This window comes from Aquarana catesbeiana, linkage group LG02, assembly GCF_042186555.1.
Source record: "Aquarana catesbeiana isolate 2022-GZ linkage group LG02, ASM4218655v1, whole genome shotgun sequence".
NCBI classification, from domain to species: domain Eukaryota; kingdom Metazoa; phylum Chordata; class Amphibia; order Anura; family Ranidae; genus Aquarana; species Aquarana catesbeiana.
In genome coordinates, this window is record NC_133325.1 from 268319655 (window position 1) to 268344608 (window position 24954).

Below are 24954 nucleotides of genomic sequence, written 5' to 3' on the forward strand. Positions count from 1 at the left end.
GTCTATCACATAAAATCCCTATAAAATACGTTTACGTTTTTGGTTGTAACGTGACAAAATGTGGAAAATTTCAAGAGGTATGAATACTTTTTCAAGGCACTGTACATTACATTAGTGGTCCCTGTTTATCTGTGGCCTTCTCTTCTTAACAGCCCTTTTAGGCCTCCTGCAGACTGTGCATAAAAATGCTGCTTATGCAAGCGTTTGACATTTTTTCTTTGAGCCTGTAGAAGCAACTCTGTGTTAGCCTATATGTCCATAGACATCTGGGCATTTGCAGGCATATTTGTAGAGAAGCATTTACAGGGGGGAAAAAAAAAAATCACAAGTACACTTTTGAGAGGAGCTTTTGGGCAGAAAAAAAAACATTTGATACGTTTTTAAACATGGCGTTTAGACGTGTCAAGAGTTTTTTTTTTTTGTTTGTTTTTTTTTTCTAGTGTATTGAGAAAAATTGCTTATAAATGCAAATGCGCCTAATCCCGCATACAATATGATCCATAGGAGCGCTTTTATGCTGCTTTTTTGCTGCCAGCAGTTCTGGGATTTTGTTTTCATGGACCCTTTAAAGTGCAGGATTTATACAGATTGTCTGTCTGAGCTTTCAGAAAGCAGGGAGCAGAAATTGCATCCCCCCCCCCCCTTTTTCACACAGAAACAAGCTGAAGCTGTCAACCAGATTGGGGGACCCGGGACTGTGTAGTGATGCTGAAATTTTTTATATATATATATATATATATATATATATATATATATATATATATATATATATATATATATATATATATATATATATATTTAATTATAATAATTTTTTTTTTTTTTTTTTTTTACACAATTTCTTTACAAAGTGAAGAATGTAGAATCCCAGCTGGACATTGTGGCTTAGCCCTGGTCCACTTTGGTTGAATTTTAACATGTCCAATCGGCGGCAATGGCACCATCCTAATCTGTGCAACGCTGCATTTGCGGCGCCACACTGATTTTAAAAAGTTTCTGTACTACTTTTTGCGATTTCGGGCTGAGATTTACATTGACATCTGTGCAGAAACCTGCATAGATGTCTCTGAAATCGCAACCGAAATTGGGACTGACATGCGGAACTCGCACAGCTTCATTCCCACAGCTCAGTGAACCTGGGCTGAAAATTACTTTACGAATGTATAATAAAGAAGTAGTAGAACAAATGTCTTTTTCTTAATGCTTAAGCTGACTTTTTTTTTTTTTTTTTCCTTGGCGCTGAAGAGACCTGTCTGTCTGTTAGAGAAGTCTTCTAAGCACGAGTGATTATTGATCCTCCCATAGGGTGTAGTGACTTTTAGAGTTGTAGAATCACATTTTTTTTTTTTTTTTTTGTTTAGTCGGTGGGAAAAATAAGGCTCTGTGTCCCATGATGTACGATAAAGAAAATTAAGTTTTTTTAAAAGAAAGAATTTGCGCTAGGTGTACAAATGTTGTGAATAAAAATTGTTGTGAATAAAAAATATACCTATTGAATAAAATATAAACCTGTGAAAAGGTATCCTGCGACTATACGCTATAACCCTGATAGGGGGCACCACTAAACATATAAACAAAAGAGCGCAGCGCTGGATATAAACAAAATGTCGTGCTATGTGCCAATACTTTTAAAATATAAGCAAAAAGAAGTGCACAATTTGTTCACAAAAAATAAATACATAAACATATAATGAAAATAATTTATACTATGTGCAAACACTTATGATTAGAGAAAAGTGCACATTAATCCACCAAAATATTGTCCGTGAATATTGAGTGTAAAATAAGAATTGCTAAACCATTTATATAAAGTCCATAAATTGTGAAATTATCGCTGTTGGATAACCGACTTCCACCACTGTGAACCCCGTCACCTCAGAAAGATTTAAGGCTTACCGGATAGCCTATGGAAAAAGGCATAAACTGATCTCCTCTTAGGATGCTGCACCTTCTGTGGATGGGTTCCGCTATGGAGTGCTAGGTGGATATTCTCAGATCGTCAGCCATGGAGGAAAGCCATTCCCAACAGCAATTGGAGTCCTGTCTCCATGTATTCCTCTCTAGAGCGGCTTTAAAAGTCATGACTGGGATCACCCAGATAAGCATTTTCTCCCTCCTAAGAGATTTTCAATTCTCTATCCTCTGGAGGAGAAATTGTCCAAAAAATGGAAAGTACCAGCAATCGACGCTGCGATTTCCAATGTGAATAATAACCTAACTTGTCCTGTAGACAATGCACAGATGCTTAAGGATCCAACAGATAAGAAGTTGGAATCCCTGCTAAAATCTGCATTTTCCATAGCAGGTGCCGTCACTCAGCCTGCAGTCGCCGCCATAGGCGTCTGCCAATCCCTAAAGAACCAATTTAAACAGGCCCTTAGATAGCTTCCCACACAACAAGCTCGGGATTTGGCTGAACTACCTAAGGCATTATGTTTTGCAATAGATGCCATTAAAGATTCTATTCACCAGGCATCCTGCCTTACGCATATGCTTGTGCATATGCGTAGAATCCTGTGGTTAAAAAATTGGTCAGCTGAAACACCATGTAAAAACCTCCTAACTGGGTTCCCCTTTCATGGGGAGCGACTATTTGAAGAAGACTTGGATAAATATATCAAGACAATTTCTAGTGGAAAAAGTACTCTTTTGCCAGTCAAATGAAAATATAATCGCCCTTCACTTAAACGGGCTCTTTCCCCTGCGCCAGGTTCTTCCACCTCTGGGCAGTGGCGACGGCCTCCGCCGTTAGACTCTGGAGGAAAACCTCAGGGTCAGACCCAGACTCAAAAGAAGCCCTGGGGTAGGAAACCTGCAAAACAGAATCCTAAAGCCTCATCATGAAGAGGCAACCCCCCTCACCAAGGTGGGGGGAAGACTTCTGCAGTTTTCAGAAGTCTGTAAAAAGGAAATTCAGGACAGATAGGCTATCTCCACGGTAACGCTGGGGTACAAGTTGGAATTTCGGGACTTTCCACCGTCTCATTTCCTGAGGTCAAGCGTTCCCAAAGATCCAGAGAAAAGACAATTTCTGTTTCAGGCACTAGACCGATTTAATATCTGGAGGGGTGATCAGACAGATCCCCAGAAAAGAGCAAGGTCTGGGGTTTTATTCAAATTTTTTCATGGTACCAAAACCAAATGGAGACGTCAGACCCATTCTAGATCTAAGAAAGCTAAATCAGTTCCTGAAGTCCACTCCTTTCACATGGAGACAATCAGGTCAGTAGTTTCTATCCTTCTAGGAGGAGAACTTCTGGCGTCAATCAACATCAGGGATGCATATCTGCATGTCCCTATATTTCTTCCTCATCAAAAGTTTCTGCGGTGAGCGGTTAGAACAGCAGCATTTCCAGTTTGTAGCCCTGCCCTTCGGGCTAGCCACAGCACCACGGGTATTTACCAAAGTGCTAGCCCCACCTCTAGCCAGGTTAAGGGCACAGGGCATAACAGTCGTAGAGTACCTAGACGATCTATTGCTTATAGATCAATCGGTGGCTCATCTGGAGCAAAGCGTACGCACTACAACCAACTATCTGAAAAGATTGGGTTGGATTCTCGACCTAGAGATATCTTCCTTAATACCGCTAAAAAGGCTGGAGTACTTGGGTCTGATCATAGATACAGCCCAGGAAAGGGTGTTCTTGCCTCAGGCAAAAATCAACTCCATAAGAGAACTGGTGCGGATGGTCAGGTCAAATGGAAATCCCTCCATTCGCCTCTGCATGAGGTTGCTAGAAACCATGGTGGCTTTATTCAAAGCAGTTCCCTATGCCCAGTTCCATTCAAGACTGTTGCAAAACAGTATCCTGTCTGCTTGGAACAAAACAATTCAAGCTTTAGACTTACCAATGCAGCTTGTCCCGAAGAGTGTCCCAAAGCCTCACTTGGTGGTTACTAACCCAGAATCTGCTGAAAGGAAGATCCTTCAGACCAGTCATCTGGAAAGTGGTAACGACAGATGCCAGCCTTTCAGGCTGGGGAGCAGTACTAGAAAAGACAACTGTCCAAGGACAGTGGTCAAGAACTGAAAGAATCTTGCCCATCAATGTCCTAGAGCAGTGTTTCTCAACTTCAGTCCTCAAGGCGCCCCAACAGGTCATGTTTTCAGGATTTCCCTCAGATGAAACGGCTGTGGTAATTAATAAGGCAGTGAAACTGATCAAATCACCTGTGCAAAATAGTGGAAATCCTGAAAACATGACCTGTTGGTGCGCCTTGAGGACTGAAGTTGAGAAACACTGTCCTAGAGATCTGGGCAGTACGTCTGGCTCTAAAGGCCTGGACTTTCAGGTTACGGGATTGTCGGGAGTGCCTACAAACTATGGGATATAGTTACGGAATTTGTATTTATTTATTTATTTTTCCTAGTAATGGCGGCGATCGATTTGTAATGGGACTGCAACATTGCGGTGGACAAATCTGACACAAAGTGACACTTTTTGGGGACTGGTGACTCCAATACAGTGATCAATGCTACAAAAAAAAAAAAAAAAAATGCACTGTCACTGTACAAATGACACTGGCAGGGAAAGGGTTAATGTCAGGGGCAATCAAAGGGTTAAATGTGTGTGCTTTCTAACTGTGTGTTTTGACTAGTGGAAAATGGAGATCCATGTTTCTGCTTGGCAGAAACACAAGATCTCCATTTTCCCTTCTGACAGAATGGTGGTCTGCCTTGTTTACATAGTCCTCTCCTCAGAACGATTGGCGGACATCGCGTCCACCAGACCTGCTGATTGGCTCCCGCTGTGTCCAATCACAGCGGAAGCAAGTCGCTGGCGGCGCACGCACCCCAGACTGTGCACGAAATTGCTTACCTCAGGATGGCCGCCCTGCCGCATTATATTTGCATGGGGCAGTCTAAAAGCGGTTAATAGAAATTCACAAGAAAGAGACAAGAAATCTTCTACCTCTGGAATGTATGTATGTATATGTGTATATATATATATATATATATATATACAGGGCTTGACAAATTTTCTTGGAATCTAGGAGCCAGCTAAAAAAGTTAGGAGCCAGGTTTTTTTTTAAACGACCGACAAAGCTTTATTTTCAATATAAAAAAAAACTAATCTTAAATTTACACAGAAAGACCGCCCCGCTAGCGGCCGAATAGCGCCACTAAAACGACGGTAAAGCGGAGCTAAAAATAGCGCCGCTTTACCGCCGACGCCCCCTGCGGCTCGGTGTGAAAGCGCTCTAAGGGTCCGATCAGGTCCGCCTGAAAAACGGACAGGCGAACCTGATCAGACAGCCTGTGGGAAAGGGGCCAAGCAGGGCGATAACAAATAAATTAATTTTAATTAAGAAAAAAAAAAAAAAAAAACAGTTTTTACTTTAAAATTTAAATAAATAAAAATAAAAGCTATTAAGAAAAAAAAAAAAAAAAAACAGTTTTTACTTTAAAATTTAAATAAATAAAAATAAAAGCTATTAAGAAAAAAAAAAAAAAAAAACAGTTTTTACTTTAAAATTCAAATAAATAAAAATAAAAGCTATTAAGAAAAAAAAAAAAAAAAAACAGTTTTTACTTTAAAATTTAAATAAATAAAAATAAAAGCTATTAAGAAAAAAAAAAAAAAAAAACAGTTTTTACTTTAAAATTCAAATAAATAAAAATAAAAGCTATTAAGAAAAAAAAAAAAAAAAAAAAAAAAAAAAAAAAGGGCTATCCCCACACTCACTTTCTTCTCTACTTTGGGAAGGAGATGGGCGGGTAGTGAAAACAGGCAAGTATCCATTACCATTATCCATTAGCATTGCATTAGCATTGCTGGTTGTAATACCAACGGCCACCACAAGATGGCGCCAGATTCCAGAAGGACCGAAGAAGGCCGCAAAGCCGCGGCCTCAATTACCGGCGGCCCGACGCGATCGCACGGGGGGGGGGTCGGAGTCCGCACGGAGACAGGATACCCCCAGCTGTGCCGCCCCAGGCGCCAGGTCGCTAAATCTAGTCGCAAATGCGACCTGGCGCCCGGGGTTTGTCGAGCCCTGATATATATATATGTATGTATGTATGTATGTATGTATGTATGTGTGTGTGTGTGTGTGTGTGTGTATGTGTATATATATATATATATATATATATATATTTATTCTCTATCACACTCTCACCAGTGACTTTATTAGGTACACCTTGCTGCCTTAATTCTTTGTGGCATAGATTCAACAATTTTGGTCCATATTGACAGGATAGCATCACGCAGTTGCTTCAGGTTTGTTGGCTGCACATCCATGATGCGAATCTCCCGTTCCACTACATCCCAAAGGTGCTCTATTGGATTGAGATCTGGTGACACTAGAGGCCATTGGACAGGGAATGCATTGTCCATGTTCAAGAAACCAGTGGTGAGATGATTTGAACGTTGTGAAATGTTGCACTATCCTGCTGGAAGTAGCCATCAGAAGATGGGTACACTGTAGTCATAAAGGAATGGATGTGGTCAGCAACACTCAGGTAGGCCGTGGAGTTTAAACAATGCTCAGTTGGTACTAAGGGGCCCAAAGTGTGCCGAGAGAATATCCCCCACACCATTACACCACCAGCCTGACCTGTTGATACAAGACAGGATGGATCCATGCTTTCATGTTTACGCCAAATTCTGACCCATTTGAATGTTGCAGCTGAAATCGAGACTCACCAGACCAGACATTTTTCCAATCTTCTGTTGTGCAATTTTGGTGAGCCTGTGCGAATTGTAGCCTGTTTCCTGTTAGCTGACAGGAATGGCACCCGGTGTTGTCTTCTGCTGCTGTAGCCCATCTGCTTCAAGGTTCGATGTGTTGTACATATAGAGATGGTACTCTGCATACCTTGGTTGTACAGAGTGTTTATTTGAGTTACTGTTGCTTTTATATCATCTCAAACCAGTCTGCCCATTCTCCTGATATCAACCAGGCATTTTTGTCCACACAACTTCTGCTCACTGGATATTTTTTTTTTTTTTTTACAATTCTCTGTAAACCCTAGAGATGGTTTTGCATGAAAATTCCAGTAGATCAGCAGTCTTTGAAACACTCAGACCAGCCCGTCTGGCACCAACAACCATGTCACGTTCAAAGTCACTTAAACCCCCTTCTGAAACCTGGCACACGCATAAAACTATTGCCAATAGCAACCAAAAGGCAATCTCTTTAATTCAACATGAAATTAGACTTTTATAAGTAGTGGTTCACTTTTTGTTTCCTTTCTTTTTTTTTTTTTTTTTTTTTTATTAGATCAGCCGTTGAGGTCAGTTGCACACGGGTGTAATAATTTACTAATGTTTACTCAGGAAATTGTTGACAGAAAGGAGTTGCTTTACTAAAACTGGAGAGTGCAAAATCTGGTGCAACTGTGCATGGTAGCCAATCCCTTCTAACTTCAGCTTGTTCAACTAAACTTAAACAAAAAAAAAAAATGGAAGCTGATTGGTTTCTATGCAGAACTGCACCAGATTTTGCACTTTTTTAGTAAATCAACCCCAAAGGACGTGAGTAAAAAAACTGTAAAGACCTTAGTAATGTTGCGTATAGGTGTGTAAAGATGCAGTGTAAGAGTATAGATGGGTAAAATTCTTCTTCAGTGCCAGTGTTGTAATATACTAATTTATACTTGAGCAAACATGCTTACAGACAAATGCATGTATGCGAGTAAATTACTGCACTCAAACGTAAAAATTTCTATTTTTGTTCTACTGCTCTATACTCTTTGCTGTACCACTGATCTTTAGTGTACGATGTCCCATAGGTAGACAACAGTGCATCCCATTTCAGCTCAGTCAACAAAACTGTGTTTTTTACTCCTGCGTGCTGGAGGCCTGATAGTATACCTAGTGATATCACTAGTTCTTAGGCCTCTAGTACACACTATTAGTTTTTTTTTTTTTTTTGTTTTTTTGTTCAACCCTGTTGGCTGAACGAAAAAAAACTGACAACCCTGGTCAGAGCCGCTGTACTAATGGTTCAGGGGACAGCCCCCTCGCCAGAACACTCCAGTGCTCAGAGTGCTAATCGGGAGCTGGTCGGTCATGCCCCTTCGACAGAAGTCGGCCCGGCTGGATGGCTCATGGGCCAAATGTCAGTTTCTATTGAACCGGTCGATGCCACCCGACGTTTGGCCTGTGTGTACAGAACTTTAGGTTGTGTTATTCAAATATTTATCCAGTCCACAACATGGCAGCTTCCATTGTATAATACTGACGGAATTAATGTTTTGTTCTTTATCACTCACAGTGGCAGAAAAGTAAAAATACAGGCACTTACCTTTGGTTAAGGTTAACAGAATATATTTTGGTGTGAGCTTTCCTGAAAGCTCAGTTCTGTTTGTCTATATACTATAGTGGTGGGTAACCTTTTTAAGCTAATGACTTGTTGAAGCCTTTGCTTTGTTTACTGTTCAGCTGGACCACAGTCCTGTGCTGTTCAAAGAATTACACCAGAAATGTTCAAAGTGTAGAAGTCCCTAAGATCCTGTTGATAACTATTCATATTTCATGTAATTGAATAACTGTTGTAAAGAATGCGGTGTTGTTAGTGTCTGAGTGCTGTGACATAAACCCAGAACAGACTAAAGATGATGCAGCCGTTTACGCCTTTAGTAAACTAACATACACTTTAACCTTTGAATGAATCTGGGATTGTTGGCATCCATCCAAAAATAGCTTCACTATAGGCAAGTATGCCATTTTCATAACATGTTATGTTAATACCATCACATCCATATTACTTTTGCAAATACAAAGTTGTTGTTCTTGTGTATTCCATGCTTTTTTTTTTTTTTATACTTTGCCAGATCTCTGTGCACAGCTTTTCAGCTACTCATACTTCACATTTCACACATGGCAATCTGCTTTTTAATAGTTTCTCAACAGATTGTTTATTCTTCTTTGGTAATTTGCCAGATTTGTGTCCAATATGTGATCTATCCACAGGTTTGTATGCGCTTAGTTGTAAAGCCTGCCACTTACAGGTGCATCTCAAATAATTTGAATATCATCAAAAAGGTAATTTATTTCAGTAATTAAAAAAGTGAAAATCGTATATTTTATTTAGATGCGTTTATACACAGGCAGAATGTAGGTTGCCCCCCTAACCTCAACTATGAGATAAAACCATTTTGCCTCTAATAAAAACTTTCTAGTATAAAAAGTTTCAGGAGACAAAAAGATATAGATAGAGATATAGGTTTTATATAGATGCGTTGCACAGTGATATATTTCAAGCTATTTTTTTTTTTATTTTGATGATTATGGCTTACAGCTAGTAAAAACCCAAAATTCAGTATCTCAGAAAATTTAGAATATTACATAAGACCCAAAAAAAAAAATTAATACAGAAATGTTTGGCTTACTGAAAAGTGTGCCTAGTATAGTATGAACTAGACCAGTACTTGGTCGGGGCTCCTTTTGCATGAATTGCTGCATCAACGTGGCTTGGCATGGATGCGATCAGCCTGTGGCACTGCTGAGGTGTTATGGAAGCCCTGGTTGCTTTAATAGCGGCCTTCAGCTTGTCTGCATTGTTGGGTCTGGTGTCCTCATCTTCCTGTTGACAATACCCCACAGATTCTCTATTCGGTTTAGGTTAGGTGAGTTTGCTGGCTAATCAAGCACAGTGGTACCATGATTGTTAAACCAGGTATTGGTACTTTTGGCAGATAAAATCAGCATCTCCATAAAGCTCGCCTCACCTAAACCCCATAGAGAATATGTGGGGTATTGTCAGGAGGAAGATGTGACACCAAACCCAACAATGTAGACGAGCTAAAGGCTGCTATCAAAGCAACCTGGGATTCCATAACACCTCAGCAATGCCACAGGCTGATCGCCTCCATGCCACGCTGCAATGATGCAGTAATTCATGCAAAAGGAGCCCCGACCAAGTATCTGTATAATGCATATTACTGTACATACTTTTTCAGTAAGGCAACATTTCTGTATTAAAAATCCTTTTTTATTTTTTTTTATTTTTGTATTAGTCTTATGTAATATTCACAATTTCTCATCCAGAATTTTGGGTTTTCAGTAGCTGTAAGCGATAATCCTCAAAATTAAAAGAAATGCTTGAAATATATCACTCTGTGTAACGCATCTATATAAAAGCTATATTTCTATCTATATATCTTTTTGTCTCCTAAAACTGTTTATACTAGAAAGTGTGAAAAAACCATTTTGCCTCTAATAAAATGATTCAATCTTATAGTTGAGGTTAGTGGGGCAACCTCCATTCTGCCTGCCAGAAGTTTTCAGCAGATTATATATACATACATATATACATATATACATATATATATATAATATAATATTTTTTGTTAATCCTCTTTTGCAGTGCACAGTAAAATTTGTGATAAAATTGAACTGCAGTCAAAACATTTTATAGGTTGAATGAAGTGTTAGAACCTCTTACCGTTGCTGTCTCTTGAGGAGATACACCCTCACTTTATGCCCGGTTTACAGTGTTTAACAGACCAAGAGATATCGCCCATTAGAACACCTGCACCAATGACTGCAAAAGCTGGTGATTCCTCTTACTTTGGTCAGATTTTCCTTTCACTTTCTATCATGCTTCCAGGACAAGGAATGTGAAAAGACAGGACAGTTATGAAAGCATAACAGAGATTCCAATCTTTCAACTTTCTATATAAGCAAAAATGTTTAGGCAGGATTTTCAGGTTAAAGCGGAGTTCCACCCAATTTTGAGAGGTGGTCTTAAACAAAAGGCCACCTCTCCACCCCTCGTTTATGGATATTTAAATTGTTCTAGTACCTTTTTTGGAAGTACTAAGAGTACTTCCGATCCAGCTGGGCCGTGGTCCAGGACGTCGCATCCTCTTCTGCGCCGAGCCCCCCCGTTGACTTCTGGGACCTGTGTGTCCCCCAGAAGACAAGCTGACCATTGACAAAGTGCCGCGCGACTCGCGCATGCGCAGTCGGAAACCGACAGTGAAGCCGCAAGGTTCCACTGCGGGTTTCCCTTACTTGGAATGGCGGCCCCTGCACCCGATCCCTGGACAGGTAAGTGTCCTTTATTAAAAGTCAGCAGCTACAGTGTTTGTAGCTGCTGACTTTAAATAATAAAAAAAAAAAAAATTGCGGCTGGAACACCGCTTTAAAGCATCCTTAACTTTAACATAGACACTGGGAAACCTTTTTGCAGGGAGACTTATGGTAAGCCATTGAGGTTTTTACTTTTCTTATAAAAAGCATACAGTATGTGGCTTTAACTGCTTTAGGAAGTGGTTTATGAATACTACTGAATATATTTGTCCCAGTGGATTTCAGGGTCCATTTTAGCTGCCGATAATATGAACAGTCCAAAACAGGAGTTGGCTTACAAAGGCTGTCAGGACACAAAGGCTGGGGGGAAATGGGCTTGGTGTGTAGCAAGCATGACATTTTCTGCACTGTTTCAGCCTAGAGAGACTAGAAGGAATCGTGCTAATTGCCATGGTTTGGCTCCTCCTCTAGTTTGGCAGTCATGCTGACTCATTTGCTTCAGTACTTTACTGATACTCAGTATGTGCACTTCAAATCAGAAAGCAATTAAGCCAAAGACAACCAGGCATCTAGCATTACCTGAAGTAGGTCAGCAATGTCTGTTTCAGTATTTCCCTTAGTACAGGTTTCCTGTGCAATGATCTTGATTGCATGAAAATAAACTGTCGATGTAGGACATGATGTGAATTACAGCTGAAATCCAGAGGGGAAAAAAGGGATATCTAAATGAAATAAGCTTGGGAAAATAAAAGTTGTTGGATGTATAGATTGGGTTAAGAATTTGACCCGCAGGCCAATTCTGACATTTCTCTTATACCTTCATACCTGCTTGGAGTTTGCATGTTCTCCCTGTGTCTACGTGGATTTCCTCCGGGTACTCAGGTTTCCTCCCACACTCCAAAGACATTCTGGTAGGTTTATTGGATGCGGTCTAAATTGACCCTAGTATATAGTTATAGTGGGTGAGGTTTAAAAAAAGACACAAGTCCATCAAGTCCAACTTATGCGTGTGATTATATGTCAGTATTACATTGTATATCCCTGTATGTTGCGGTCGAATGTATGTGTATGAATGTGAGTTAGGGACCTTTGATTGTAAGCTCCTTGAGGGCAGGGACTGATGTGAATGTACAATATACTGTGTATATATAAAGCACTGTGTAAATTGATGCCGCTAGTCAAGTACATGAAATAAAAAAAAAAAAAAAAAAACGTAAAAAATCTGCATTTTTTTTTTTCTTTGCTAGAAAATAACTTGGAACCCCTAAACATTTATATATAAAGCATAGACTCTAGAGAAAATAAATGGCAAACAAGTTTCACATGCTATTTGCACAATGGTCTCTAAAACGCAAATTTTTAGAAAAATACACTTGAATTTTAGTGAACACAAATAGAATATAATACCCAATTTTTGGTTAAATATAAAAGGGTAAATGGATACCAAACATGTCATGCTTTAAAATTGAACACCCCCTGGAATGGCGCCAAACTAAGGTACCTAAAAATCTCCATAGACAACGCTTTTACAGGTTACCAGTTTTAGAGTTACAAATGAGGTCTGGCACTTGAATTAATGCTCTCATTCTGACGTTCACCACAATAGTTAACATGTGGTGCAATCACTCTTTACATATGCGTACGTGACCTATGTTCGCATTTGCACATGAGTACAGTGGGGGTGCTTTTAAAGTGTACCTTTTACATTTTTTGGGGGGGAGGGGAATAAACTTTGTTGCTATCACAAGAGAACAACATCCCTTGTGATAACATGGGCCATGACAGGTCCTCTTTATGGAGAAATCTGGGGTCTAGTTACCCCATATCTCTCCTCTGCCCTCCAAACATTTGATTAAGCCGAGATCGGATGCTGTACAAGCTGGTATCTGCTCGTAAATAAACAAGGAGTGACTAAATCTTTGCAGTTTCTAACGTTGCAGAAAAGGGACGGGAACTTTCATTCCTTGCACTCCTCCCAGGGTTACGTGCTCCCTGATCGGATAGGAAAGGCCGGTAAAGGGGGGGACGGGGACGGGATGGGACGGAATGAAATCCCCTTCCATGGTCTGTAAAAGTGATCAAGTGGTTATATAGCTGTTTAGATCACTTTTACTCTTTTTTTTTTTTTTTTTTTTTGTAAAATTCTTTTTATTGAAGTATTTTTGAGACAGACAAGTAAACATTAAAAAAGGGACGGTTCTGACACAACGCCATGACCAACATGGTCAACAAGGGCACAACATTCCAATCTACCTAACATAGGTAACTGACTGTGTGTACTCATTGAAAAACCTACGGCCTGCGGGCGGAAAGTGGAAACAGCTACAGGGTGAAGTAGAATAGAAAAACTAGCAAATTAAATAATATTTACTTTTGTAGAGGACATGTAGATAATACAATTTTCCTCTTAGGGCTCATTCACACTGGCACTGCTGCATTTAGCTTTTCTAAATGCAGGAGAAGTCATCTAGGAAGTCGTCTGTCCACCTCTACTGTATTTAACTCCACAAAGGCTTAATTATGGAGACCTCCATGGTTGATCATGGCCTGTATGATTAAGCCCTTTGTGGGGTGAAATGTGTTGGAGTGAAAGGTGTACAGTTGAGACTATATGGTGTGAATCCTTTACTTTATATAAAAGCTGGTTTTGGAGCAGCATAACTACTATTGATTTATGCTTCCCTGATCACTTTCTCCTGCATTTAGGTTTTACAAATGGATAGAAGTATACAGAGGAATATCTAGAAGTAGAGGTTGCTGTTTCTAGTATGGGCCTTTATGGTTTACTAAATTGCAATATCCAACAAATTTTTGACTATTGTCACTATTTTTGTGATAAGTGGTTCAGCTGAAGTTTTGCTAGCTTCTTAGAAAAAGGACAAATAGAGTTTCAGAGATACTTGGGCTCTTTAGAAGATAGATAAGATGTGCCTCCATGAGTTGTCACAAGTACTGGTAGCAAGTGCTCTGTTATAAGTTTTAAAGCCCAACTCCATATTTTTTCTGTTTAAAAATGGGATATTACCTAGCAGTTCTTAGGGAGGAGCAGAAGATTGCCTTGCCATCCTTAGCTAGAGGGCTGTGTGTTTCTATTTATGCACACAGTGTATGGAGACGCAACAAGCTTGGCTCAATAGGGTGTTGCTAGAAAAAGGAGCCACACTGAAACAAAAAACCTGGGGTAATGGTCATGGCACCAGCCTAAACTGGAGCATAGGTAGGAAGTAAAGCTGTAGTGGTCCTCAGTAAGTGATCCGCTTCTGAAGCAGCTTAAACTGAGGGTTTAATATCCGTTTAACTAGCTCCTATGCTTGTGAAAAATGCATTCTATCACTAATTTATGCATTTCAATTTACAGCAACAAGCTGCTAATGGCAAGTATTCTCCCTAGGTGTGTTTTTTTTTGCCAAGTGAGATGAAAAAGCAGCCCTCAAATCACCTAAAAATACCCCTTGTAAACTGATCTATATTTTCATTTAAAAACCTCACTTGTTCGTTCTATACAAATGATGACGGTGTCGCGCTAATAAGTACTACCATACATTGTATGTAGGTGATGCATTAAAAACTTTACAGCTCATCATTTTAGAGTTATATTTATTACAAGAGAAAAAGTTATGTATATATAATATTATTGTCTTTACTATCACAATGGGGCTGAAACCCCGGCCCACTCTTCCCCCTCCCCAGTAGATGCAGATCTTCCTCGCGCAGATGCACATCAGGGGCATAAAGATCTGATGCCGTGGAGCTGAGATTTGGCTATTCTAAACCCTTAGGAGTCTGTAAATGTTTTTACACATTCACATATTTTTCTAATTGAGTCCAATTAGAAAAGTTAGTACATTTTTGGGAAAAGTTGTGTGAATTTTGCGTGAAAATATTTTATAAATCGTTTAGAGTTAAAGCAGACCTTCGGTCATTTTTTCATCTTTCCATCTATTTAAATCTTCTGCCCTTGTTTTAACCTTGGATAGTAAAACCATTTTTTTTTTTTTTCCATTTACCTTTTACAGTCCAATTCCTGTTTCTTGTCTGGTAAAAAGCCTAGGCTTATGACATCATTCATTCTGTATCATTCTATCTCTATCGGCTTGTATAAATCCAGGCAGTGAACAGGCAGCCACTTCAGCTACCCACAGTTAAAATTGTGGCAGCCAGACTCAGTGGAGGGAGATTTCTGCAGCATATTTGGCAAGTACAGAATCACAGCATATATAAGATTAATATGCAAAGTGGTTGGAGGGAAGCTTCAGAATGGCAAAGATGGTTTTTATTACAAATTTATGTAAGAAGACTGCAGTGCTTCCAGATTCAGTCAGCATGGAGGAGACTGATGAATGGAATTTCACCCTTTTCTTACCGCCATCCACCCTGATTCACCCTGCAGTGACTGGGCTTATAGAGAAGCAAAGTGAACCTCGAGGACCACAAGAGTGAAGCGGGTTCTGCAGTGTTCCCCCTAGGGCAGTGATGGAGAACCTTGGCACCTCAGATGTTTTGGAACTACATTTCCCATGATGCTTATGAACTCATGAAGTGTAGTTGACTATCATGGGAAATGTAGTTCCAAAACATCTGGGGTGTCAAGGTTCGCCTTCACTGCCCTAGGGGATATTTGGCAAGGAGCAGACAAAAGTAGCTGGATGAAGCACCTGGCAAAAACTCTCTGGGATGACGCTAAAGACAAACAAGAATAGATGTAAAAACAGCACACACAATACTAGTTTTAATGCCATCATCTTCCATGTTTGCTGATGTCATCTGATACAGTTAACAAGGATGGTGCTGCTATAATTAAATACTGCTGGTGATCTGCAGACAGGTAATTCTGATACATGTTATGTTTTATTGATTTATGGCATATGTGTTAAATAATATCAATGTTACTGTCAGCTGACATCTGCTTTCTTTGGGATTTGTTATTGAGTAAATAGTTAAAGGACAGCAGGCTTTTCCTAAGATGATTTATGAAAGCTCATTAATTTCTTCTTGAATACACGGGTGACCTAATTTCAAGAGGTGACAATATGTCCACGAGAAAATGTAGCACCATGCTTTATGGGCAGCCAACAATGAGATATGGCTCACGCTTTGTTTTTTACAATATTAAAGCCATAGCTTCCCTTTGTCAATTTTTAGTCAAAGGATACACGCACGTTGTTTATAGTAACACATAAGGGATGTTTGAATAAATAATAGATGCAATATATGCAATATTTTATCACAACAAATCTTCCATGGTTGGGTTCTCTATTGTCAGTTTTGTTTACATTATTTTTCCCACCACAATTAATTACTGTGTTTAAAAAGAAACTTCAGACAAAAAATAAGTACCTTGTTTGAGTTATATTGGCCTCTGCCTGCGTATAATCCTTTCTTTCTTTGCAGCCAGATGTTGATTTTAATCAGGATTATACACAATATGGCTACTTTACTTTGAAGATAATCCAATTCTCAAAATCTTTGTCTATGTAAGAGTTTCAATCCTACCTTGTGACATAACCCTGAAGTTTACCTGACTTGTGTCTGCTCTCCTAACACCTACCCCTCCCAAAGCAAATGTATGAAATATTACATACAGGAGACACTGCAGGCATGGCTTCTTGGTAGTTTTAGAGGGATTAATATATTCCTCTGCTCTATTCACTTGTAACATCAAATATCTCTCCCATTCTTTTATACTTGCTTTACCAACCCAAATTTGTTTCACAAGAAGCCCTCAAAGTTTGGCTTTCAGGGCAATCCTGAACTATCAAGGGAATCGCTCTACATTAAAAAAAAAAAAAAAAAAAAAAAAAAAAAGAGAATAGAGGACAGAAATTAAAAACAATCTTCAATAATATGAGGTATCTCTATAATCTCTTTTACATTGTATTACCTAATGAGCGTGATCAGGGGTTCACCTAGCCACATAATACATTTTATAAATTAATGATATAATATTAGGAGAGACAACTGCTAAATCTATCCTAGACAAAGTTGTATGTGCCTTCAAAAAACAGGAGTAGTTCTCCCTAGAGTGTATCGTACGGCATACATCTATTAACCCATGCTCCTGCAATAATTTGTTTAAAAGGAGACAGACAACTAGGAGACTGCACCTAAGGAGACAAAGGGGTTGATTTACTAAAACTGGAGAGTGCAAATTCTGGTGCAGCTCTGCATGGTAGACAATCCTCTTCTAACTTCAGCTTGTTCAATTAAGCTGAAGTTAGAAGAGGAAGCTGAGTGGTTTGTATGCAGAGCTGCACCAGATTTATGTGTACAGCCTGCATTTTGCTAATGATATAGCCAACATATGGTTTATATCTCTGGGAAAGGTGTTGAACTTTTAAGTGGAACTTACTTTACGTCCTACATTTTTGTTTATGTGGGCCTCCCACATCATCTCAACAATGGATAGAACAGTCTGGATTTTGCAGATACATGTATATGATGATGAAGACTTACCTTGGTTTGTCTTTAGGGGAGTTTTTCTTGATAGCAAATAGTAAGAAGAGTCGGCAAGACTGTAATCCTTGAAGTGTCCTTTATTAGTACATCAGAGTGACAGTAACACATAACAATAGCTCTGATGCGTTTTGGCAATAGCATTAGGTCGTAGCTAGTTTGAAACAGATATGGCTATATATATATATATATATATATATATATATATATATATATATATATATACACACATACACATACATACATACATACATACATACATACATACATACATGTTCCACCTTTGCACAATTAGCATGTCAAGTTAGTACCACACAACATTAGTATATTTAATTGATACTACCAATCATTCAAGTGGGTGGTGACTACACCTTTTTTTGCCAACAAGAGAAAGGGAGAAAGTTATAAAAAAAAAAAAAAAAAAAAAGTGTTGAGCCAAGAAAAAAGTGTGTTAAAAAAAAAAATGCTGCATAGGATGTTGGGACCTTATTCTTTGGAAGAAAGAAAAACTATATACAGATGTTTGAGTCAAAATACTTTGTAGTAGTAACAAAGTATTTTGACTCAAACATCTGTATATATCTCTATATCTTGCCATATCTGTTTCAAACTAGCTATGGCTAAGGCTATTGCCGAAATGCGTCAACGCTATTGTTTTACAGTTACTCTGATGTACTAATAAACGACACTTCAAGGATTACAGTCTTGCTGGCTCTTCTTACTATTTGCTACATTGGAGTGTGATGGGCTACATCGAGCCTAGGCATCTGTGAGTGGACCTAGTGTATGGATTGGGTTGTCCCTGCAGTGAGCGGTTACCCTTTTCTTTTCCAAGTTTTTCTTGATGCAGCTGCAGTGGATTGGGTTTTAGTTTATATATTGGGCATTTTTTTTATCTTGTGGTTTTTGATCCAATAAAAGTATGTATGAATATTGTGCCTAGTTGTCCTTCAAGTCACTCCATCTGTGAATCTTGGTGTAATTTATTTACAAAGTGGTTGAGCCTCAGTCAGGTTTTTATTTTTTCTATTCAGGAAATCTTTCACCTTTTGGGTTATACTGCTGTCTACAGTAGGATTTCCCGTGTCCTCACCCAGTGAGCTCTGAGAAAATTACAAAAACCCTGCTTTCTTGTCAATTGAGGGACACAGGAAATCTTCCTGAAGGTGGTAGTATAACCTTAAGGTGAAAGAATTTGTCCCTCATTGGACTAAAAAAAAAATACATTTTGCGGTGAATAAGAAAGGGATGCCGAGGTGATAAGTGGCGGTGCGGAGGTTATCAGTGGTGGGGTGCATTGGTAAGCTGTTGTGGATTTTGGGTGCAAAGGTAAATAATGGGTTGTATGTTTATAGGTTTGTGTGTGTGTGTGTGTGTGTGTGTGTGTGTGTGTGTGTATAATATATTTCTAAATCTCGTGCTTGAGTTCAATCAAATGTTGAATGAAAATGTTAGAAATAAGTTGTAACTTGTTGAGTCTTCACAAATCATCAAAAATCTGTGCTTTATATCTATTCAACTCAGTGCTCCCCTATTAAAGCCGAGTTCCACCCTAAAATTGAGAGAGAGGGTTTCAAATAGTGTATCGTTTTAAACAATATTCAGTGTATTTAAAAAATGTGCATAGAACTCACCTTTAAAAGGTGCTCCAGTACACCAACTGTATACAGCGTACATCATATAAAACCACGATGCTGCAGCTACTTCGTGCCTCTCTGTGAAAGATACAAAAGCGTCTTGCCAAACCAATCTGCCCCTCCTCTAGGCATTGCATCACAGGGTCTCGTGAGTCATCAGGGGGATTCCTAAAAATCGGACAAGATCTCCTCTTTAGCCCTGGTTCACACTAAGCTGCGGGAATGAAGCCGTAAGAGTTCACCTGAACTCGTACGATTTCACTCCCGCATGTCAGTCCCGATTTCAGCGGCGATTGCACAGACATCTGTGGGGGTTTCTGCACAGATGTCAATGGAAATCGCACCCCGAAATCTCAAAAAGTAGTACATAACAGAACAATGTCAAATCATATGTCAAAATGCACCAATGTGAACCAGGGCTTATACTGCATCTATTCCCTCTCCCCCCATTGAGTTTTTAGATTTTGCCGGTGTGCTATGTAAATTCTATCACCTGCTGCTCCCATAGATCGTGTTTGTACTAGGTCTATGATTGATGAGACCAATTAATTCTGTTTCAATCTATGTGTGTGTGTGGACTTGAATCAAATCTTTGCTCTGATATCGCTGGCACACTGTGGATGAACACAATGCAATAATCATAATAATTTCTATGCATCATAATGATGTATATAATTTATAAAACAAAATATACAAACCAATAAAACTATATATTAAACAATGTAGTCTAAAATCATCCTACTAATTATTTAATTCCAATGTACAAAAACATATATGTGAGCCTCTAATTCTCTCAACCTATTTGTCTCCTAATAATTACTCAAACAACCTAAATCAAATTCTTTTATTTAACCCCTTTGGCACCATTACCGATAATTCATGGATCCACCATGATTCTGTTTTGCTTATTTCCCTAATGCCATTTTGTCCTCTCCAATGTTTTTGTTTTTGGTTTTTTTTTTTTTTTTTTTTTTTTTTTTTTTTTTTTTTTAGGGCTTCTATGCCCTAAAATTTTATCCCACTAAAGTCTCTATGGACTTTTTTTTAATGTAAGGAAAGATGTTTTTCATATCCTATGCCTGTGTGTGTAGATATGTTCTTATATACAATATTTTAAATGCCTTTTTGTTCTGCCATTATAAAGGAGTTCCAATGGACATTTTAGGGCATATACTACCCCCTTAGTGTCACAGGATATAAAATCCTTTATAGTGTGTGTGAAAATTGATCAGTCCCAATGTACTGACTGCTTATCTCATTTCTTGAGGCCCTAAAGTGCCAGGACAGTACAAATATCCCCCAAAGTGGCAATGATCCTTGGATACTGTAATGTGTGGCGGGGATCAGGACACAATAACTGGTATGGCGGGTAATCCAGGGACAAAATGACTGGTGTGGCAGTGATCGGGGACACAGTAACTGGTGTGGTGGTGATTGGGAAGAATATGACTGGTAAGATGGTGATTAGGGACACAATGAGTAGGCAGCGATTATTGGGGACACTGACTGGTGCCATGGTGATTAAGGGCACTGGGTTACAGTATTTGGGGACACTGACAGCAACACTGGTCTGGTGACGTACTACTGTGGCGGTTAACAAAGATTATGGCTGGCAGCACTGACAAACAGTGATAACAGAGCAGCCAGCCATTATACATTATCATCACCACAACAGTACTATGTCACTATATAAAAGAAAAAAAAAAAAAGACCCTTTATAGCTATAACAGCTTCAACTCTTCTGGGAAGGCACACGGTTTAAGCGTGTCTCTGGCAATGTTTGATCATTCTTCCAGAAGTACATTTGTGATGTCAGACATTGATGTGGACGAGAAGGCCTGGTGCACAGTCGCCGCTCTTATTCATCCCAAAGGTGTTCTATCGGGTTAATAAAACATAAATGATTCACTTTTCATGTTACTGCTTTACAAATGAGCAGGGCTTTTTTTCTCAGAATGGGTGCAGGAACTCCCCCCTTCCCAAGTCACCCCTTTTTCCCTGTCTCTACCCACCTTTGAGCACCGTCCCACCTTCCAGTACTACCCTTTTTAGAGAATACAGAACCAAGTATAATTTGTGGTGGAATTAGTTAATGATAACAAGAAAAGCAGTAAAGTAGATCCTCTGCAGCCAGTAACAATAGACCCCTCAGCAATAATGAATCTCAAGCAACAATAGACCCCCCACTAGCAACAATAGACCTTCCCGGCAACATATACCCACCCCCAAAAAATATATCACCTCCCGTGACAATAGATCCCCAACTAGCATCAGCCGACCCTGCAGCACACCCTAGCACCCCTTGACATTACATATATTTACTGGGAGAGGCGCTGGAACTGCGTTCCCCCTGCATTCCTGGGGGGAAAAAAAACCCTGCGAATAAATAAGAACTATACTTAAAATTGAAACAAATACATGTATAAAGAATTATGAAAAAAATGCATATATTTACTGTTTGCGTGTTTGTTTTCATTTATTTGTATGGCTTTGCTGATATTTTGTTAACCACTTGCTGACTGGTTCAGGGCGATATACATCGGCAAAGTGGCAAGGGTGTGCAAGACAACGTACCTGTACGTCGCTGCGTCATCCATGGCTAGCGGGCGCGCGTGCCTGCGGGTCCCGCAGACTTGATGTCCGCCGGTTACCCGCGATCGTGGCACAGAGAGGCAGAACGGGGAGATGATTATGTAAACAAGGCATTTCCCTGTTCTGCCTAGTACCATGACAGGGATCTACTGCTCCCAGTGATTGGGAGCAGTGATCTCTGTCATGTTCTAGTGAGCCCATCCCCCCTACGGTTAGAACATGCTGAGGGAACACAGTTAACCCCTTGATCACCCCCCTAGTGTTTAATGCCTTCCCTGCCAGTGACATTTACACAGTAATGAGTGCATTTTTATAGCACTGCTGTATATCGCTGTATAAATGCCAATGGTCCCAAAATGTTAAGTGTCTGATCTGTCCACCGTAATGTTGCAGTCACGATAAAAATCGAAGATCGCCACCATTACTAATAAAAAAATATTATTAACCACTTGACATCCCGCCCATAGTAATATGACGTCCGCAGGAGGGCTCTCCCATCCTGGGTGGGTGTCATATGACGTCCTGGGCTTCCTGACCGTCTAGGGGGTGCGCACGCCCACCGCGTCAACTCGGGAGCCGGTGTGCATGCCCGGCGGGCGCAATGTCCAGCGGGCACCCGCAATTGCCCACAGACCAGGACCGTGGATCTGTGTGTGTAAACACACAGATCCACGCCCTGTCAAATGAGAGGAGACCGATCGTGTGTTCCCAGTACAGAGGATCACTGATCGATCTCCTCCCCTTGTGAGTCCCCTTTCCCTACAGTTAGAATCACTCCCTAGGCAACACATTTAACCCCTTGATTGCCCCTTAGTGTTAACCCCTTCCCTGCCAGTGACAGTTATACAGTAGTCAGTGCATTTTTATAGCAATGATCGCTGTATAATTGTCAATTGTCCCAAAATAGTGTCAAAAGTGTCCGATGTGTCCGCCGCAATGTCACAGTCACGATAAAAATCGCAGATCGCCGCCATTACTAGTAAAAATAATAATAATAATAAAAATGCCATAAAAACATCCCCTATTTTGTAGACGCTATAACTTTTGCACAAACCAATCAATATATGCTTATTGCGATTTTTTTTTTTTTTTTTGTAGAAAATTTGTAGAATACATATCGGCCTAAACTGAGGGAAAAAATTATTTATTTTTAAATTGGGATATTTATTATAGCAAAAAGTAAAAAATATTGTGTTTTTTTAATCTTTTTATTTTTCTTTTCAAAATTGTCGCTCTTTTTTTTGTTTATAGCACAAAAATTAAAAACCCGCAGAGGTGATCAAATACCACCAAAGGAAAGCTCCATTTGTGGGAAAAAGACGTACATTTTGTTTGGGTACAGCGTTGGATGACCGCGCAATTCTCAGTTAAAGTGACACAGTGTCGTATCACAAAAAGGGCTTGGTCAGGTAAATCCTTCCGAGGCTGAAGTGGTCATTTTCTTCTTGCGTCCCAGTACGGTAAGGATTTTTTTGTTTTGTTTGTTTTATCCCCATAGTATAATCTGTTTTGGGTTTTTTTTTTGTTTGTGTTTATTGTGGAATCAAAAATTAATGCTTTTTTTATTTTTTTAGGGTAAATGTATTCTGTGTGCTGTTTCTTGGTGGTCTGCTCTATGGTAGACTGTTCTTTCTTTACTTTTCCTTGACAACAGACGCGAGCCTGTGTCTTCAAAAAAGAAGTGCACAATTTATACTGCAGAACCCATCTGTTTTTTATTATAGAAAACTAAAAAGACAGTTAACATCCTCCAAATAAGATGAATATTGCTTTCAAGGCCATTATGCAGAACATTTGTACCGACCTGTGTTCATCTAGCAGGGAGAATCAGTAGTGGTAGGTGTTGTCATAGAAACCACTAAGATGATGCATTTGTGGTCTGAGCAAAATGTGCCATTAATACATTTATAAATGAGTCAAAAAATACCTCAAGGCAAATGCCATGGGTAATACGACTGGCACCCAGTGCATATTGAAATGGTCAGGCTGGACATAATCATGAAAAAGATTGTGTATTGTGTTGTCATATCATGTATGTTATTTGTTGTAATTTTGTATGAATTATTGTTTTATTCTAGTTTAAAAATGATTTTACCAAGAGAGTAGTTGATGCTCGTAAACATAATTCCAGCAGATAGTATGTCAGACATTGTGTGCGTTTAAACATGCTTAAAAGATCCATTTTCGGTCGAATAGGACTTTTCATTTAAAGTGGATGGCCCCTTTAGTTAACGGATAAAAGAAGAATGAAAACTGTACTAATACTTTCTATATATCTTATGATAACACTACTATTACTACTGAATATTTTTTCTAAACCTGGTTTTGAATTTTCCTCCTGTTTGAGGTTATGTCATGGCCGTACACACAGATGTGTCTTGCAGCATGGACACAGCTGCATCCAGAGCATAATTGTGTACGCATGTAAACGCTTGTTTAACTGTTATGTGTACCAGCATACAACAGCCCAATTGGCTGCTGACACTGCTTATGACCATATGTAAATATGAATAATCTGTAAAATGGTGGCGCTAACTCTATTGATTTTGCATTGCGAATGAATGAAGGAGTCATTTATTTATGGGGGGGGGGGGGGGGGGGATCTAGCACTTCTTGTGTGTATGACATATGAGTCTTAGTTCTTTCCCCTCTGCTGGCTTAGCCAATCAAACTCTCCTCTTGTGCAAATGCACAAATGACTCCTCCTACCAGTCATCAGAGTGCACCTTCAGGGACATGTTGGGGGGCAGAAACCAAATAGTTTCAGAGTGTTGTGGTTCCCTAACAGTTCCTCTGACAGCTGGTGGGAGTTGTTTGTGTATTGGCTGAGCTATTCAAATATTCAAATTGAACGCGTGCACCAATGACTCCTCCCACCTGCCATGAGAGCGGACATGATGGGGGGGCCAGAATGGTTTTAGAGTGAGGTTCCCAATCCTATCCGCTCTGACAAACGGTGGGAGCAGCCATTTCTGAGCCAATCAAATTTTACACAGGCAGAAATGGCTCCTTCAGTGGCAGGACTGCTAAATTGACTACCTGTCTGTGGAACCGCTACCCCTGTAGCCAAATGCAGAGAGATGTTGCTCTGTCGCTGGCCTGATGCTGCTGAATCTCCATCTCTAGCAATGGGAGTGATTCCATAAGGATTTCACCAAATTGCCAACAGCAGGATCACTATCTGCAGTTTCCTGTCTGACATCAGCCAATGGCAGATTGAACCAAGAAACTCTAACCTAACCTCTGTTGCTTCCATTTTCTCCAACTCCCCTTCTGTGTTTAGAGTCTAC

At 39.6% G+C, this 24954-nt stretch overlaps 1 protein-coding gene across 20 annotated transcripts in view; it reads left to right on the top strand.

Annotated features, from left to right (window-relative positions):
* The window catches only part of MBNL2 (muscleblind like splicing regulator 2), a 249671-nt gene that overhangs the window by 22578 nt on the left and 202139 nt on the right, over positions 1–24954 (top strand). For all 20 annotated transcript variants that reach the window (XR_012241581.1, XR_012241579.1, XR_012241580.1 and 17 more), the window contains exon 2: positions 22916–23124. The gene's annotated coding sequence lies outside the window, so the exon portion shown is untranslated. The remainder of the gene's footprint in view (positions 1–22915; positions 23125–24954) is intronic.